Genomic DNA, 17,172 nt, shown 5'->3' on the forward strand with positions numbered 1-17,172 from the left:
ATGCACCACTAAGTTAATAGATCAATTCATTGCATCAGAAGTCACAAACACATGTGATTAGAGTGTTGTGGATACCATTTAACCCAGTAACCTGGTTTGTCAGGGTTAGGGGTAGAGGTAGGGGCATGGGTGGTGCTGGAGGGATGAGTGTCACGCAGATGTTTCCCTGACTGGATAACAGGGCTGCAGAGTTTTTGGTTTGAAAGACTGTCGTACTAATGAGTTCCCAGATGTACTTGGGTCCAAGCAGATGAAAGTGGTGACACCTCAGGTTGTCCTGCAGTGGCACATACCCAAATTCAGACTGGCAGAGTTTTTCAGTTCTCTTCATGCTGAGGGATGTGCAGCTTATTAGTATTTTTTCTCAGATTGTAGAGAAACATCAAAAAGTAGCCTCATTTTGATCTCATGCCTGCTGCAGCGAGTCGTTGAAGCAGGCACATGGGAGTCGCTCTCTCCTCAACAGAGCAATAAAGACCTGTGCCACATCCACGAGGCATTTAAACTGATATGAGGCAGATAGGAGCGCGTCTCAGATAAATTAGTTACCAAATTAACTCATGTAGGGTTCACAGTGGATGTGTGATTGATGTGATCCCAGGACTCACCTCTGACCCTCTAAGCCTGAGGCTGTTGTGGGGACTGGAGCTGTAGATAGGATGTCTACTGCTCATCAGCAGACAGCCAATCAGAGGGAAGGAGGCAGCATCAGCCCCGAGCCTGGCTCACCTCATGCTGAAACAGCATGATGTTGCTTTTATTAGCTTTTAACGGATTATAATTGTCTGCTAAGTACTTGTCTGTCCGTCACACAGATGGAAGTTGAACCTTAATCCTCATTCTGGAAGCTTTCCTGCAGTTTTAGGTGAAGAGGTTTTCATGCACGTTTTCTTGTCTTTTCATGAAACTTCCAAATCCTCTTTTCCCTCCCAAAGCCTCTGGGAGTCCGGTAAATGTCTCCTGACACCTGGATAGCTGGGCATTTTTATAACAGGCCATAACCCGGGATGTTTTAATGACACTGTCCAAAGCACATCAGCCATCGACTTTGAAAATGTCTTACAGATGTTTGGGTTTTCTTTTTCCTTTGGAATATTTTCAAGCAAATCCACTAAGCACCAAGGCTGAACAACTCTGAAGTGTAAAACATGTGAGACGATTTATTATTCCTACAAAACACACACAGCCTCACATATGGGCTCGTAGCCTTGTGCCGATGGGACATCCACAGCTCTGTACACTTAATCTGAGCCTCTCACATAAACCAGCTAATTAGAATTAGTTTGACTACACTTAAGCCCGTGAAAAGCATATCATGGACGTTTATCCAATGCTTAATTGACACCGTAAAAGGAATACATATTCATAAACACACACCACTGACTGCTCAACGCTGCCTCATACAGAATGTCAAATTTAATTGGGGCATACTAAAAGATAGATGTGCCTGCTAATTTGAAATATAGTATATCCAACGTGGCTTCATTCATTCATATTCATACAGTTGCCACAGATTACTAAACTGTGTCAATTATAGCATGCAAGTGAGGAAAGATGAATTTCAATAAGTGAAAAAAATGCAAATCTGTGTTATCATTCTAGGTAGTGGCAGTACTGCTTCAGCACTAATGCATTTTCATGTAAATGGCATAGTCTTCCTCCCTCAGTGTTCGGATTGCACACACCGCCCCCCACAGTGACAGTACTGTATGTAACATGGCAGAGGCCACTTCATCCTTTTCCTGTTGGTTTTACAAAAAGCACCTCGCCCGCTTCTCCGTCAGCTTTGTGTGCTTCACATGTGATTTACTTCTTCAAAGGGACTATTCTAAAGAAAACAGAGATCTGTGAATCTCTGCTGAGCAGCACAGAAGAAGTGAAACTTTGTGTTTGTAGTTTTAAAGATCAGCGAGAAGCTAAATTGCTTCCTGATGCTCCCCCTCCTGTTCACGAAAGCTCCGTTTCATTTTCCAATAGACCGGTGCTGCAAAAGCAAGGGGGCTTCAGCTTGTCATACTGAATCTTAATTAGAAATATATACAGAGCAAAACAAAGGGATGTTCTCCACAAAAACCCATTAAAGCTCAGTCATGAAATAAGCAAGTGGCAGGACTGAAAGTGCTGTCAGGCTCAGCAACTTATCGGAGTATGTGGAAGCAGGAGAGATATACCTCTTAGGTCTGCGTCCCCCCTGTGCTGCTGTGATCTTTTCTCAGCTGCCTGGTCAGTGTGGCTTGGTGATAAAAGAGTGACCCGCTCTCTTCCTGTGTGCGCCACATGGGCTGCGAAGGCAAAGCTGGCTGTTGACCCCGCCGACCTGCCGGCGCCGCAAAGCCGGAAACTAAATGTCTATTGGCAATTCTTGCATCCTGCCATCTGCCTGGATTTTGTCAGTGCACCTAACCCCACCCGGCCATCTCACACCTCCATATCGACGCCCCAACCCCTCCAGCTCCCCGTCAGACAGGCAGCCATCGGCCAAAACGAGGCGAGGACCCGGCTCAGACACAGCGCATGAATTAAAGATTCAGTCGCAAGACGCGGGACAGCATGTTAGCGCTGTGTGCGCGCTATTGTCAACATGTTCTTCTGTATGTCTAGGTCGCAAAGACAGTAGGACACTGATACACTGTATGTCAAAACAGAGGCACAGCCACATCCCTGTGGAGAGAGACGTATCACGGCACACCGCTGCTACTCTGAGCTATAAATATCTGATAAAGAGCTACACCGCCGTCATTTCATGCCCGTCGGAGTTCCACTGTTTATTTAACCTACTTACGTTTTCTAGAAACCTCTATTTTTAATCATTAAAACGGAATTGCGTTGAGTCCCTGTCTTGGAAGAATTAACTATAAGATTGGAGAGGAGATGAGCAGATGAGATAGGCCAGGCAAAACAAAAACCATTCCAGGAGAGAACGGATATCAGACTGGAAATAATTCCATTTTCCCAGCCAGATAAAGCTCTTCAGTGTTTAGAGTACAAATGTGTCATAGCCCTCTCATTAGCTTGCCATGGTTCCAGTAAGTATCTTAATTAGATTATTGGAGGAATTATGGGGAACTTGTGGCTCTGTTAGCCTTGGGCTTCTTTACTCCTGGTCACAGAGTGTTTCCATCTAATTGGTTTGTTTTGTTGCTAAATCTGCCTGATATGATAAAGCCTCTTCTGTGGTCAATTGTAGCTTGAAAAGCCCAAAAATCTTTTCTATTTTTGTTTTATTTGCTTGTATGAAAGTGCTGCTCATTTTCAAGGAAGTTGTCCAGGACATGTACTCTGAGGCTGTATTGCACTAGGTCCAAAATTGGCGGAAAACCAGAGCACACCAGGACATCGGGCTGGGGGCTGACAGTAAAGGTGCTACTTGGGATGATTACTGCACATTTCAAAAAAGATAACTCTAGCATGCCTAACAATTCCTTCCTGCTTCTGCTTTACAACCTCCTCTGGAACACCTGTCATTCCAAAGAGCCTCATCATCTGCCATCTTGACAGTCGTGATCTGGAAAGATGAAAAAATTGAAGGCTGAAAGGCCATGCACCTGGTGTCTCAGGTTAACCCTTCATTCTCAGGCCTTCCGTCTGGCTTGAGCAACCTTACTCTGTCAGTATTTCTTTAATTAAGACATCTACCTCTAGAGTAAGGAGGTGTCGTTTTTGTCATTCAGTCTTAATGTAAGAGATCTTTAGGTGATGCAAGTAACAGTGACAGATCCAAAAAACAGACGCTGTGCCATATCAATCAGTGGCCAGTGCCTGTGCAAGCTCAGCCCTGTGTTTCAAACAGCTCAGCACAGACATATCACAGACTGATTAAACTTTCAGTGGCTCCTGAATACCATTTTCACCTCTCAGAGCAGCCAAGCGATGGGCTTCCTTTGCAGAGACCCCACTAACCAGTCGTGCCTAAAAGGCTTTTCAAAGTGCCGAGTGGAGGAGCACTTGAGTTTGAGGAAGGGTTATGTTCGCCGTGCAGCAGGTAGAACAGATTGGTGTGGAGAGCGGTGATAAATACGGTTCTTTTAATACAATAGCTTTGTAGGTCACTCTGTGGAGAGCCGAGGTGCGCTCACTCAGCCGGCTGCTCCTGCAGAGCCCGTGCAGCCCACAGACACAGGAACACGCAACCTTTAAAGAGGGATTTGAAAAGGTCAAAGCACAGGCATGCAGAATAGTAATATAGGAGTGCGCTTCCAGAGGTCACAGGGTCAGCGTGGGCTTTATTCCTCCATGTTCCTCTCCTCCTGCAGAGATGCTTTATGGTGTATGTTAAGACTTCAAAGATTCACTTCAGCAGTGTTTGCCAGTGGTGTGTTGCACAGCGTCTTTGTCAATTGCATTCAATTCTGTATCTCCTTGAGCGTTTCCTCTCTGGTGCGGAGCTGACCCACTTCTGGGGATCTGGCAGTGAGGAGAGACCGAGAGCGTCCACCTGGACCTGGTTAGAGGTGTGGTTAAGACAGGCCTACTGAGGGCTGCGCCGCCCCAACACACCTGATGTTTTTCTTCCCTCCCTTAAAGTCCCTGTCCGCGCTCGTCGTTCCAGCTTGGATGCTGTTTTAAGTGGCCGTTAGCCAGGTAAAGACGAGTCACATTTCATTACTTTGCCAGCGGTTTGTCGGTTGGTTGTTACTTATGGATCCCGAGGTATTATATTAGCCCGTGGTTTCCTCTTGATGGAGCAGGGAGGATTTCCTTAAGACTGAGCCGGCTGGGTCTCCGCCACATGATAGAGTGGGCGCTCTCCTTCTTTACTCCACAGTCCCATGTGATATGACTGCATGCTTAGCGACTCTTCTTCCACTGATCTAATTAGTCCCCCGACACATCTTTAACGGTCCGTATTTATCAGGAACATTAATTAGTACCTAGACTGGATATATTGCTGGGAAAATAGTGGATGTCCTTGTTTATTAAAGTATTAACAGCAGGGGGGAAATACTCTCTCTTATCCCCTGGTATTAGTCACTTAGTGAGCCTGCTCATTCATCATACCCATTCTGCAGTGTGTTTTCTTCTCCTACTTATCCTTGTTTGTCTTTTTCTAAGTGCACATATAAAGCGATGTTGGATTAGCATTATTAATTACAGAAGCACTCTGTCCACCTTGTTACACAGTTGTCCCATTAACAGAGTGTCATCCGGCTCCTGCCAACAGTCACACAGGTACGAGGCTGGGAGATAACTAGCTGCTTCGGTTCCAGTCAGGTTTAAGTAGGCTTACAAGAGAAAGTGTGGAACACAGTGCTAGAAATGGGCTGGTCATTGATTTTCTAAGCGTCAGCGAGACTGAAACCGATACCGCAACGATTGGAGACTTCCTAGGAATAGTTGGAGGAGAGTTCGGAGGCTGGGACACATTAGTCTGTGGAGCTCCATGGTGTGACCGTCCATCACGCGTGACACGGACTACCTCAGCACCCGGAGCTAATGTGGTTGCTGCACAGAAATGAACCATCTTCATCTCTCCAGCTCGTCTCCATCTAATAAAAGCACCTTGCTCTACTGTAGCGCACGCAGATGATTCTATTTGATCTGCCAACAAGTGAAGCTGTTTGATTCATATTCAAGAGTTGAGCACAGAGCTTTCTTCCACTAATCATGCTAATTAGACACACTTTAGCAATTTTATTGTTACTCGGGGGATCTTTTGAATGCTTTTTTTTTTACTTGTGGATTTGTGTTTGAAAAGCACAGCGCTGCGTATTTTAGTAACAGTCCGATGAGCTCTCTGATCAGACTGAATTGCGTCTCTAGCGTCGGTGGGATCGCTGCTTGTCTTTGAGTGGCCTGTGAGTTAGTGTGGCAGCACGCGATGCAGCACGGCGAACATGCATACGGACACTGACACTAATATAGATATATTACAGTCTCTCTGAGAGAAATCATGCAAATCAGGGAGACTGGGGAGAATTAGCTTCCCCCCCATTCCCCAGCTGCACGGATACGACTGTGCTAAACTGTTGATGATGACAAAATCTTGCCTTCATTTGGCTTCCTCACATATCACTTCTAAGAGACTTTCTTTACACTGAACTTTTGTGTTAAACTTCCAAGTCTAAGGTCATGTAGTTCAGTGAGGTGTTTTGTTCACATTAGTTCCACCAAACCAAAAGCTTTTTTGAGTTCTATGGTTTTCTTTTATAACTCGTTAGGAATTCAGCTTGACAGCACTCTGGTCTTCTCTCAGCGTATAACAAAACTGCTCGCATTGCAGGGCTTCGCTAATTAGAAGTCTTCTTCCTCCCACTACAAACCCTAATCCTGATTTTCTGATCTTCCCCATGCACACGTTTTGATCCTCATTGCACCTGGCATCAACACCAAAAAACGGGTAATCAGATTATTTTTGGATGGAGCAAAGACGCAGCAAATCCGATTGTGAATGAGATGATGGTTGTTCCGGAGGCTGCCAGTGACACATTTGGTTTCATTAGAAATGACAAGAATCTCCAAAGTACATTTAATAGCACATAAACACAATCATGCTTTTGCATGTGAATCAAGCAGGGATGTGGGATTGTTGTGTTGCCACAGAGATACAGAGAGAGAGGGGAGAAGCAAAAAGGACAGAAGGAATAAATATTAGCAGAGAAAATCTGCCTGCAGACAGCTATGTTTTGTTAAGGGAAAGAAATTTTGGAGTGTATGCTAGAATAAAGTTTCTATTTCAGATGTACTATAAATGGAGTCTAGATATCCAGATGTGAGATGAGTGTGTTGAGGCCAGCTGTAAAGGTAGCCATCGTGTCAAGATAATAAAACAGCCTGTAAGTGACCTGCTGTTACACAGCTGTTTGTCATCAACAACAAGTACAGGCAGTGGATGACACTCATTTCCACAGATCTCCATGGTTTAGCTCTCCTTTAGTTGATTAACCTGCTATAAACCTTGTGAGACACTTACATGTACAATATCTAATCAGCCTCCCATTTCCAGAGCAAACACCTTCAGGCACCTCCTATCAGTCTGCTGCTGCCAGTTTCAGGAAATCAGAACCAGACAATTTTATCTTAATCGCTGCATTCAAAGTCTCTGATTTGCGTACTCTCTGTGAGAACTGCGTTTTTATTTATAACCCATTTATAACATCAACATCTGTGCCTGCCTACTTTGGGCTTGTGCTGCATTGTTTTCCAGCCTTTATGCTTCAAATGAGCAGCGATACTGTAACATGAAATAGTTTTCAGCAAATATTCTGCAGTGTCTCTATTTATGAAAGATTTATGTGTCTTGTAATTTTTAACTGTTTTCTCTACTTTCATGGTAATCCTAATCCACTGCCCCCCCACCCCGCCCCACAAAGCATTTTACCTTCTGCCACTCTGTCATTGTGAATAAATAGCTCAGAGACTCTCTACAATTCACATTCAACGAGAGGTTGTAAATTTGCTTGACGCATCTGACAAAGTCCAGATCAGATCTTCATTCCACTTTGTAAGTTATGTCAAACAGCACCTCTGCTTTGAGGCCCGCTTTCCTGTTTGATGTCGCCCACACAGCCATATGGTATCGCTCTCAGGATCGGTTTTTCTGTTTTTTATTTCCTGCCTTTACACTCATCCTGTGTTCTGTTCAGCAGTGTGTAAATCTGCCGTAGCCTCACGGTGGCTGTCGTGGCATTTTAACGTGAAAAGGATCACCTTTTTGTTGTAACACGTGTTCACCTCTGCTTTTCTTTTCATTTTTGGGGGGATTTCTTTATCCCTCTTTATTACCTCGTAAGATGCCTATAGACACTTTAAACCTCCAGTAACTAGTCACATTATCACAGGCTGGTTTAAGTAATATAATGAGAGATTCTCAGTGTGTCTCTATATGAGTGCAAACGGTGGACAGAAAAAAATAGGTCTATCTCTAAACTTGAGATAATGAGTACTATTCAGATGATTGTGTGGCTGTTTGGATTTGAAAGCAGAAAGGGCTTTAATGAACCGTGTCTTTGAGGGTTCGGTGCCAGCTCTAATGCAGACGTTGGATGAGCAGGAATAAGAGTAAAAAATATTACTACCTCTGCCCCAACATTGTGTTGGCATCATGGATGGGCGCTGTTATAAAAGTAGCAAAGGGGTAATAACTCCCGCTAGAAGAAAGTGTATGTGAAGCAAAGTACTTTCTAATGAGCGTTCCTCCTGACCTTATGGCATTAACCTCCACAGGAAAAAAATAAAACACCGCATGAGGGTTAAACCTCAGAGAACAGGCAACGTTTTTAGCATTTCTGTGTAGCAAGGGATGGCACAGCCCACGCACTTCCTCACTCATCTGCATTATCATGCTCAAGTACTGACTGCGATACAATGCAGGAGAGCATTATTAATGGGAACGCACAGGACGAAGACACGGCTTGACTGCTAACGGCTGCAGCGCATGCGTTTTTGCTGAAGAAAGGCAGACATTTTTGTTAGATAAATTACAGGTCGCCGGTGCCTCCTCTGCAGCCTCTCCAAATCCAGACTTGTGTGCAGTTCAGGCAATTTTGCCATAGGGAGCCGTGATTGGATTCCCATTCGTCTGGCAGCTTTTGTGTAGTACTCAAAGTGAAGAGGACCTGGCTGAATCGCACCACATATTTCCTCCCAGGAAACCCCCTCAGAACCAGTCAGGCCCAGACAGGGCAAACATGCAGCTGAAAAGGAGAAGCACACAGAGACACACACTGACGACTCCAAATCCTGCATACACTGGAGGGAAACATCAAAAATGATTTATCAGAGAAATAGAAAAGTGACATTTGTATTGTTTTGTTTTCCTTAGTGCACATCAGTGGATTTCATTTGTCTGAGAGGGTGTTTTCCCTGTACAGTCTCTCCTGCTGGACCTTAAAGGGTCTGCCCTTGTTGTGTGAAAGCTGTTTCCATCTGGCAAGAAACACACGTTGTGTAATGACTTCATCGACACGAGCTTGGCCTAACGGGTTCAGCTTAGAGGATGTCTATACCTGGCTGCACACACCAGCCTCTGTCAGCGAGGCCTGCGTTGGCTCCTTTTGGCCTCCTCCCAGAGACTGAGCAGCAATTGACTAAATAGAGACAGGAAAAATGAAAATATTAGTGGATTTGACAACCAAGCAGGATAACCCCTGCATGATCCTGGCGAGCAGATGAGCGGACACAGAGCCTGACATATCCGCACAAAGCACCAATCCTTCAATTTGACATGTAATACCGCCTTTTGGTGGTCAATATGGGAATGGGGAGCACAGCAAAAGTGTCAAAGGCCAGCCGTAGCTTTAAAGGAGCTCAACAGGGGGGATGAACTTGCACAGAGGAAGATTGCAACATCCAAGCAAGAAGAAAACATTGCAGGGTGATAGAGGCATATACCACGTCCGCTGTATCAGAATTTATTTTGGAGACACACATTTCAGTTTCCAGACTTGAGCTCCTGAGACCCGTTTGAGAGCAATGTCTTGACGAGAAGGTCCCCATATTGCTTGTATCTCAACTTTTACCTGCAAATGCATGACAGACACATGCACGCCGCGTGTACTCGCCCATAATAGCATTCCTCAGGTACTGGACAGTCCTTTTAATCATGTAGCAAGTTATTTTAAAGGTAAACAAAGCACGCCATTGCATTTCACGACAAATGGATGTCTGCTATTTCTGGAATTTTCATAGGATTTGCTCGTCATTCTACAGACATCCATTAACTGAGCAGCTGAAAGATCTGCATTCAGCATGCTTTTCAAGGACTCACAGAGACATAATGGCATCTATTAGTTTATCTGACCCTGAGCCTGCAGTAAGATACTGTATTTCTATTCTTAAACCCAACAGGAAGTTTGGACCACATACAATCCTCGTACATCGCAAGAACCCTCTCTCCACCTTCACATACACACACATCCTCCTCATCAGGAGAGGTTGTTGTAGGCCATTTGCCATCCAGAGGTCAGATCATTACCAATGCAGCCATGGATCATAGATACAGCCCTCATATTAGTCCTCCTTCATCATTCCCCTCTGACCTCGTCCGCAGCTGTACTACCTCTCATCTTTATGACTAGAAAATGGCCCAATCCTTCACACTCACACTATCCCCTATAGACTCCACACATGTATTCCATCATTATAATTATTTGACCATCCATATTAATTGACAAATTTGCTAGTGGAGTGGATAGCACCATTGGTCACATGCCAAAAAGATGCTCTAGTATTGAGAACCTCAAATCTCTGGAGGCACTAGTGGTGCTGACATTTCCTTTAGATCTCTTCTAAAGTACTTAGAAGTCCTGTTGTTGGTGGGGAAGGATTTTCATTACAGTCATTGGTTATGTACTACTAAACATTTAGTTGCAATCGGGTGATGTCAGTTACTGTTCCTGTGGGAGGTTATTGACATTTTCCTTTCCTCTGGTGGAACAAGCCACTGCAGAATGTTTTCGGCTGTATTTGGTCTTCTCGTTGGCAAAATTTACTGGAGAATTTAAAATCCATAAAGCCTGGCCTCCTCTTTCAGACAGATTAAATACGAAAATAATGTAAAATGAAATACAAAGGATGAATTGTTCGTTTTTTCCTGCAGAAATTGTGTCTGTCTTTTTCTTTTTCTTTTTTTTTTAATCAGATAGCGCAGTGCCTCTGCTGCTGGCAGAGGGAGCTGGCAGGAACAGCTCAAAGCCTGTGAAAGTCAAATGCTGTCTCTTTCACTTTGAGAGAACAATTTTTGAAAATGTGAGCTAAAATGCTAGATGCCTCAAGCATGCTGTACTCCAATTTTTTGTCTACAGAGCCATGCAGCAATGAAGCCTGAATAATACAGTAGGAACTATTTGTTCAACTCTAATGTGTGAAAAAAAAGTGAGGCACACACAGCATTTGTTGAATTAACATACAAATTGCTGATATATTATCTCACAGATTTTTTCAAATCTAGCAAGGCAGCATTTTCCCGTCAAAATGTTTTATATTCGGGCCTGCACATGGCCTTAGAAGTGGCATGGCGATGTTTTACACTGATGAAATAACCAGGCAGCTTACCAGAACGTTATCAACGCTATTTAGTCACACTGTGCTGAGCCACTCATGCATAATTGTGTACATAAGCATTTACCAAAATCTGTCTTCTGTTTAGCAATATTAACTCCACTGACTACCCTATTGCCCTTATCGTGATATAGGGGGGGGTCTGATGTCGAGCGGCTTTGGAAAGTAAGAATTTGAGCTCAGCACTTTCTTCCAGGCTTTGGTCGTAACCGTGCCTCCTCAAAGCCCGATGTCAGGCTCCTCCTTTGATGTGTGGATGGAGGCGTTTTGTTCAAAGGGATAACCTTTTCTGGGCACTTCTTTGAAATGATAATTCGCCAGCTTGCTGCAGGTGGAGCTGCAACTCTCTCGGCAGACAGGGTCAATCAAAGTCAAATGGAGGAGCTGCTCTCAGCTTCGCCCGAGCAGCCGGTGCCAGTGCCCGGCCGTCGCTGTCAGCCCCGCCACCAACATAATCCCTTCCACTGTTAAAGGGGGTGGACACCAGGGACGTCTCTGTGACGAGCAGATTTTAAAAAGCAGCGTGGACTGAGCAGTTGTGCCGTCATGGTCATGAAGGATCTGGGAATGTTTATGTGTGTTTGTGTTTACACAGCTCTGACTATAGATGCCTGTCATTATCTCAGCTCAGTTTTTCTACGCTTTCTCAAGCTGCAGGCTGTACCAGCGGTAAGGGGGACGCAGGTGTGTGTAATTACATCAGTAATAAGGCCTGGATATGGTCCACCTGCCTCGACGTGAACCCTCTATCCAATCCAGCGCTGCTCACAACAAAGGAGACAAGCACTCGCTGATTATGGCTTTGATGATACAGCTAGAAGGTTGTGTTTTATAGCGAGATATTTCTGGCTCAGGAGTAATTCACTGGAATTATTCAATCACTCCAGCATTGACATGTATTATCACGCATACAACACTCATATGTCATGTCAGAGATGAATAAATCATAAACAAAACAAACACAATATGTATTTACTGTGTATTTGTGGATTTTATATATATATATATATATAAAATTAGTTCATTATGCCCAGCCACTATGATGGATTGGTGACCTGGCCAGGTTCCCTTCTATCTCGGGCATGCTGGTGTTGAATCACTATGACCTTGAACGAAAGCAAATAAAGCAAATGAATGAATTATTTCAGCTGGTGTTAATAATGTATATCAGTCTCCTGTCGCTGTTGTCCATCTGGATCCAGCCATTCAGGATTCTGCATGAACCGGTGCCTTGGTAACGAGGCATCGCAGGACACATAGACACAGATCTCCCTTGGGTTTGGGCTCCATCTGGAGCAGACATGCCAGGGCAACCTGTCCCTATTATTGTTTGTGACAGAATCAAGAAGGAAATGCAAGTAGCAAAAGTGCGTGCGTTGTGCCTGCACGTCAGATTCTGCTGGCAGTGCCCCCAATGTAATTATGGGCATGGGTGGCCAGCCATGACAGCTCATCTGTTAGCCAGCCAGTTGGAGTCTGGGGCACCTGGTGAGCCCAGCACCAGAATGATGAGCTGCAGATACACACAAATTAAAAATCACATACAGTGTTTCATGAAACAAGACGTTTAAGTACATAAATGACACTTTCTTATTGTTCAACGCCTCTCATTTACGCTGGGGCACACGCATCTGCCCCAAACTGACAGAGCTAGCCACTTCAAAATCTTGTTTCTCTGCATTTCATGTGTTATGCAAATGAGTTATAAAAGTGTAGGTTGCACCCCAGGCAGTATCATTTTAATTACTGTCATCTGATCATATATTCAGAAGTCAATTACAACTAAGAGGCATTAGTTTTGAATTGATTAGGGGAGATGAACAGTGTTCTGCAGAGGGTTTAAATGAAATACAGGAAATAAGTCATTAACCTGCATCATTCAGTATTTTACAGTACAGCATTAGCGTTGACAGTGCCTGCGCCATAAATGAATGTCTTCATGGTGCAATAGAAAATAAAGTATGCCCTCGGCGCACTATTGAAACTCAGTGGCTTTACTTCCTCTCAAGTTTTAACTGTTTTTATCTCATCAGGGATGGAAAAAGAAAGAAACTTGTTTTTGTCTAAAACCTTTGAGTCCATTGATTACGCTGCCTGAGTTGGCTGCATCTTCATTAAATACAGCTTAAAGAGCGACAGGTCAAGCCAGCTACACAGTCCCGCACCTTATTGTGCAGGACATATTTCAGTCAAGAGGACCATCCCTCCCATATGCAACCAGGGGACCCAATCATATTGTGCTCACCCTTTGGCAAAGGCCCTCCAATCAGGGATGAGTAATGACTAGGCAGGCTAGCATGCCGTGATCCCAGCTTTCTAATTAGTCTTCCATTAACTTTTTCAACCTTGGCGGCGGCAGGGTGCACACTAAACACACACACACACATACTCTCACTCTCTCTCTCTCACACACACACACACACACATTCACACCAAAATATTGGGCCTCTTCTCCAAAATTTAACATCGAAAATGAAGTATTTAGTAACATTTTCAAGTCTGCAGTGCTCATTTAAATCATGCTTACTTTCATCCTAATTGGCCTTGAAATGTAAGTATACTCATACAGTGTAATGCCACTTTGTGGATCATATTTTCTCATCAATGTAAAGTAGGTATTAAAGACAGCGATTTTGTCTGTCACCATCAATCCAAATGATAAGAAATGGTGTGTTTTGAGGTTTATATGATTAAAAACTGGTGCATGTGATTTTGGTTCAGGCTCTTATTCAGGAAATGCTCTCCAACTATTCATGGATTCTTTTCCATGACTATTCAGCACTGTATGTGTGCATGCAGGAGATAAGCCGTCTCTGGTTGACTTTGAACGAACAAGCTGTTTCAAGTACAGACTGGTGGAATTTACTTTTGCAAAGAAAAAGTCGCAGATCATCTTCTCTGTTGTGTTTGGCCAATGGTGTTTGTTTGGATATAGGCAGAATGTCAATGTTCTGCACCCGCATGTCTGGTTTTTATTTGTCATCCTGGTCTGGCTGATATCTGTCAAAGACCATACAATGTGTTTCTGATCTGTAGAATAAAAGAGCTTCTGCAGAATGTGGACATGCTGTTACAGAGACTGCACAAAAAAAAACTGACGGAGAGGCGAGAGGGAGCCAGAGAAAAGAGCCTACATGACATGGATCACTGTTTCCAAAACTGGGATCTGCGAAGTAATGAAGTGGGTTCACAAAAAAAAAGATTTTTCAAGTCATGTGGATCAGGATGCTATAGCAGCAGTACAGGTGTTGCTTGCAAAGCTACCTGCATGGCCACCGACGGTGATGAGTCTAATGCAGAGCCTCGGCTGCCTGACTTGCACTGCTTTGGGGTTCACTTGTATTGGCCTTGGTGCATTTGCTCTGCTACAGTATCTTATATGTGCAGAAGTACTATCTCTTGCGCAGACATTTAGAAAGGAAAGGTGCTCATTTGAAAAATAAATCACAGGAGTTTTTCGAAGGGTTACGAGGACTTTTGAAAGACTTGGATACACTGTTCATGTGAAGGGGCTAGATGTGAAGTGTTGACACGGTTCTTTGAATTGAAAAATTACCTTAAAATTTCCTTAACTGACCACAATTTTCACCTGTCTGAACATATCTATGATGAGTTTCTTACACAACCATCTTATCCCGGTGATATTTTTTCTTGCCTGAATGATCATAATCTCTCTCCGCGACCATTTATTTAACATGTATGAGATCAAACTGATGTTATGATATAGCAGTTGAAGCTCTACTTCGACTCTGTGACCAGAGTTGTTCCGTGATTTTTTTTTGTTTGTTTTTTGCAAATCAGCTCAATGTGACAGACAGTGTCAAACGTGACGTAACAACACACCTCAATGAGCTGGCATAACTGCGCAGGTGCTTCCCTGAAACTGACGAGTTTGACAGTTGGATTCGTTATCCCTTTTCTGCTGTTCCTGCTGCCTAAACTTCATCTGAACAGGAGAGCCTCATCGACGTTGCAACAAGTGGATCCATGAAAATTTAATTCATGTGCCAGATTTCTGTGCACAGAGTACCTGCACTGGCCAATCACACTGTCAAGACATTGATGCCCTTTGCCAACACGTAGGCCTACTTATGTGAGAGCAGGCTCTCGGCTCTGACATGAAAACAAAATACAGGCACAGACTTTGTGTGCAAAACGATATTCAGAGACTCAGACTTTCTCAGATTCAGCCAAGCATTTCAGAGTCATGTGCATCCTCTCAAACACACTGTTCTCATTAACCTGTGGTGAGTATTTCACAGTTTGAATTGGATTTGGGGAAAAAAAGTCAAATATGAGCGCGGCAGGGGAGGGGGTTTATATACGTAGCTGGAGATTGAATCTTTTAGGGGCTACAGAACTGTAAAAAGTTTGGGAAACACTGACATGGATGCTCAGATTTTCCATTTTTGGTTTTGTTTTAGTACAGCTCAGAGCAAAATTTATCCTTCCCTTTATCACATCAAACACAACATAGCAGCACTGTATCAACCTCAGTGGTGTCTGTATGTGTGGCGTGTGTCCACATGTGCGTGCACCGGCATCTCTGTGTGCTTCAATGCATGAATTCATGATTCATCCTGTTTCACAGTGGGCAGTCAGCTTTAGAATGGAGCTCCATAAAAGAGTAATGGAAATTCCCGGGGAGCCGCTGTGGCCTTCCAGCACCCAGTGGCATGCACTATCTTGGCGTATTATCGCTTTTGCACAATCTGTTTGTCAGCGAGCCTGCAACTTCAAAGGAGACTTAAAGCTTTCTTTCATTTTCCGCCGGGGTTGAGGGGTTGAGAGAGTGAGTCTACATTTTATGAACAAAGCATCCCCAAGACGTCTAGCAAAATAAAATGTTACCATCATGGATGCAGCTCCTAACATTTACTCCAAAGCACGGATCATAAACTATTAATAGATATATGTCTGTATGAGCACCAGAAGGGTGCCTCTTTGAATCAGATCCTTGTGTTGGGCAGGGTCAGGAACGGGGCTAAAGCTGGTGAGCTCCCTTTACTCTCCCATGACATCACTATCCTTCATGGAGGAGGGAAGGGGCTGGATAGCCACCCTCATGAGTGTTGTGTAAAATTGCCATTATTCAGTCAAGCGATTATCTGCTGCGATGCATCTCTGTGACTGTGACTGATGGCTGCACATCTGAGACTCCACTGGAGAAGGGTGAACGTGAAAGAGGTGACCTCTTTCTCTGCAGACATGACATGTTTATACATTATTTACATGTACAATTATTTGGCATAATTCTGGGCTACTGGAAAGTACCAGAGACCATGATGTTCTCCAACTTTATCATCCTCCTCTGCATTAGGGCCAAAATCATTCAATTATAATATTTTGCCAGAGGATGAAAAAAACAAAAACAGATAACGACCGAGCCAACAAATAGAACCAACATAACTCATATTTGAGTTAATTAATGTGTAATAATTTGTCGGTATAAAATCCTTGTCGAGTCTAAGAGCCACTGAACTTGTTTAGAGCTTTGTTCTACATTACAGTTTGTTTTGTTCATCAAGCAAAGAGGGACCTCTCTGCTTTCTCATTTGTTCCCCTTGACAGTGCTTGTGGAAGGTGTAATAAGTTATCAGTAAAATTCAGATGTTTATCATCTTATAACAGCCCTCGCTGTGCCGCATCAACTGCAAACCGAAGAGGACTTCGTGGTTAATGCTAGCCGGGCGGGAGGGTGATCTGCACCAAGAATATAATGCCAGCACTGAACCAGTGTTTTGAAATGTGAAGCTGCAGCCTTCAAATAAATGATTCCTCTGGTTTTGAAGAAACTAAGTGTGGACTGCACAGTTGGTCGTTTAGGGGGTCTGGGACCATCTGGAGCAAATACAGAGAGCCGGGTCATCCATAGTGATGAGAAAGTTTGAAATCTCAGTAGGCACTGAGGAAACAGAGGAGTAACCACTGTTCCACCCACTGAGCTGTTAAGGTTATGTTGTTCGAGCCTCTTAAATATCACTGATTTCACCTTTATTGAATTTTAATAACCTTTCATTACAAACAATCTGCAGCAGACATTCTTCGTGGTCTCAGCTCCCATCGCATACAGCACATAGATTTCTTTTCAGCAGTGTTAAGAAGTGAATCCTTCGTCAATCTGCGTCTGTCTGTGTTCAACAAACATAACACGTGACAGTTGTTTCATGTCGA

At 43.8% G+C, this 17,172-nt stretch overlaps 1 protein-coding gene across 7 annotated transcripts in view; it reads left to right on the forward strand.

Moving 5' to 3' along the window:
• Positions 1 to 17,172, forward strand: part of macrod2 (mono-ADP ribosylhydrolase 2) — a 407,625-nt gene that overhangs the window by 357,096 nt on the left and 33,357 nt on the right. The gene's annotated exons all lie outside the window — the stretch shown is intronic.

The sequence above is a fragment of the Chelmon rostratus genome, chromosome 11, assembly GCF_017976325.1.
Source record: "Chelmon rostratus isolate fCheRos1 chromosome 11, fCheRos1.pri, whole genome shotgun sequence".
NCBI classification, from domain to species: domain Eukaryota; kingdom Metazoa; phylum Chordata; class Actinopteri; order Chaetodontiformes; family Chaetodontidae; genus Chelmon; species Chelmon rostratus.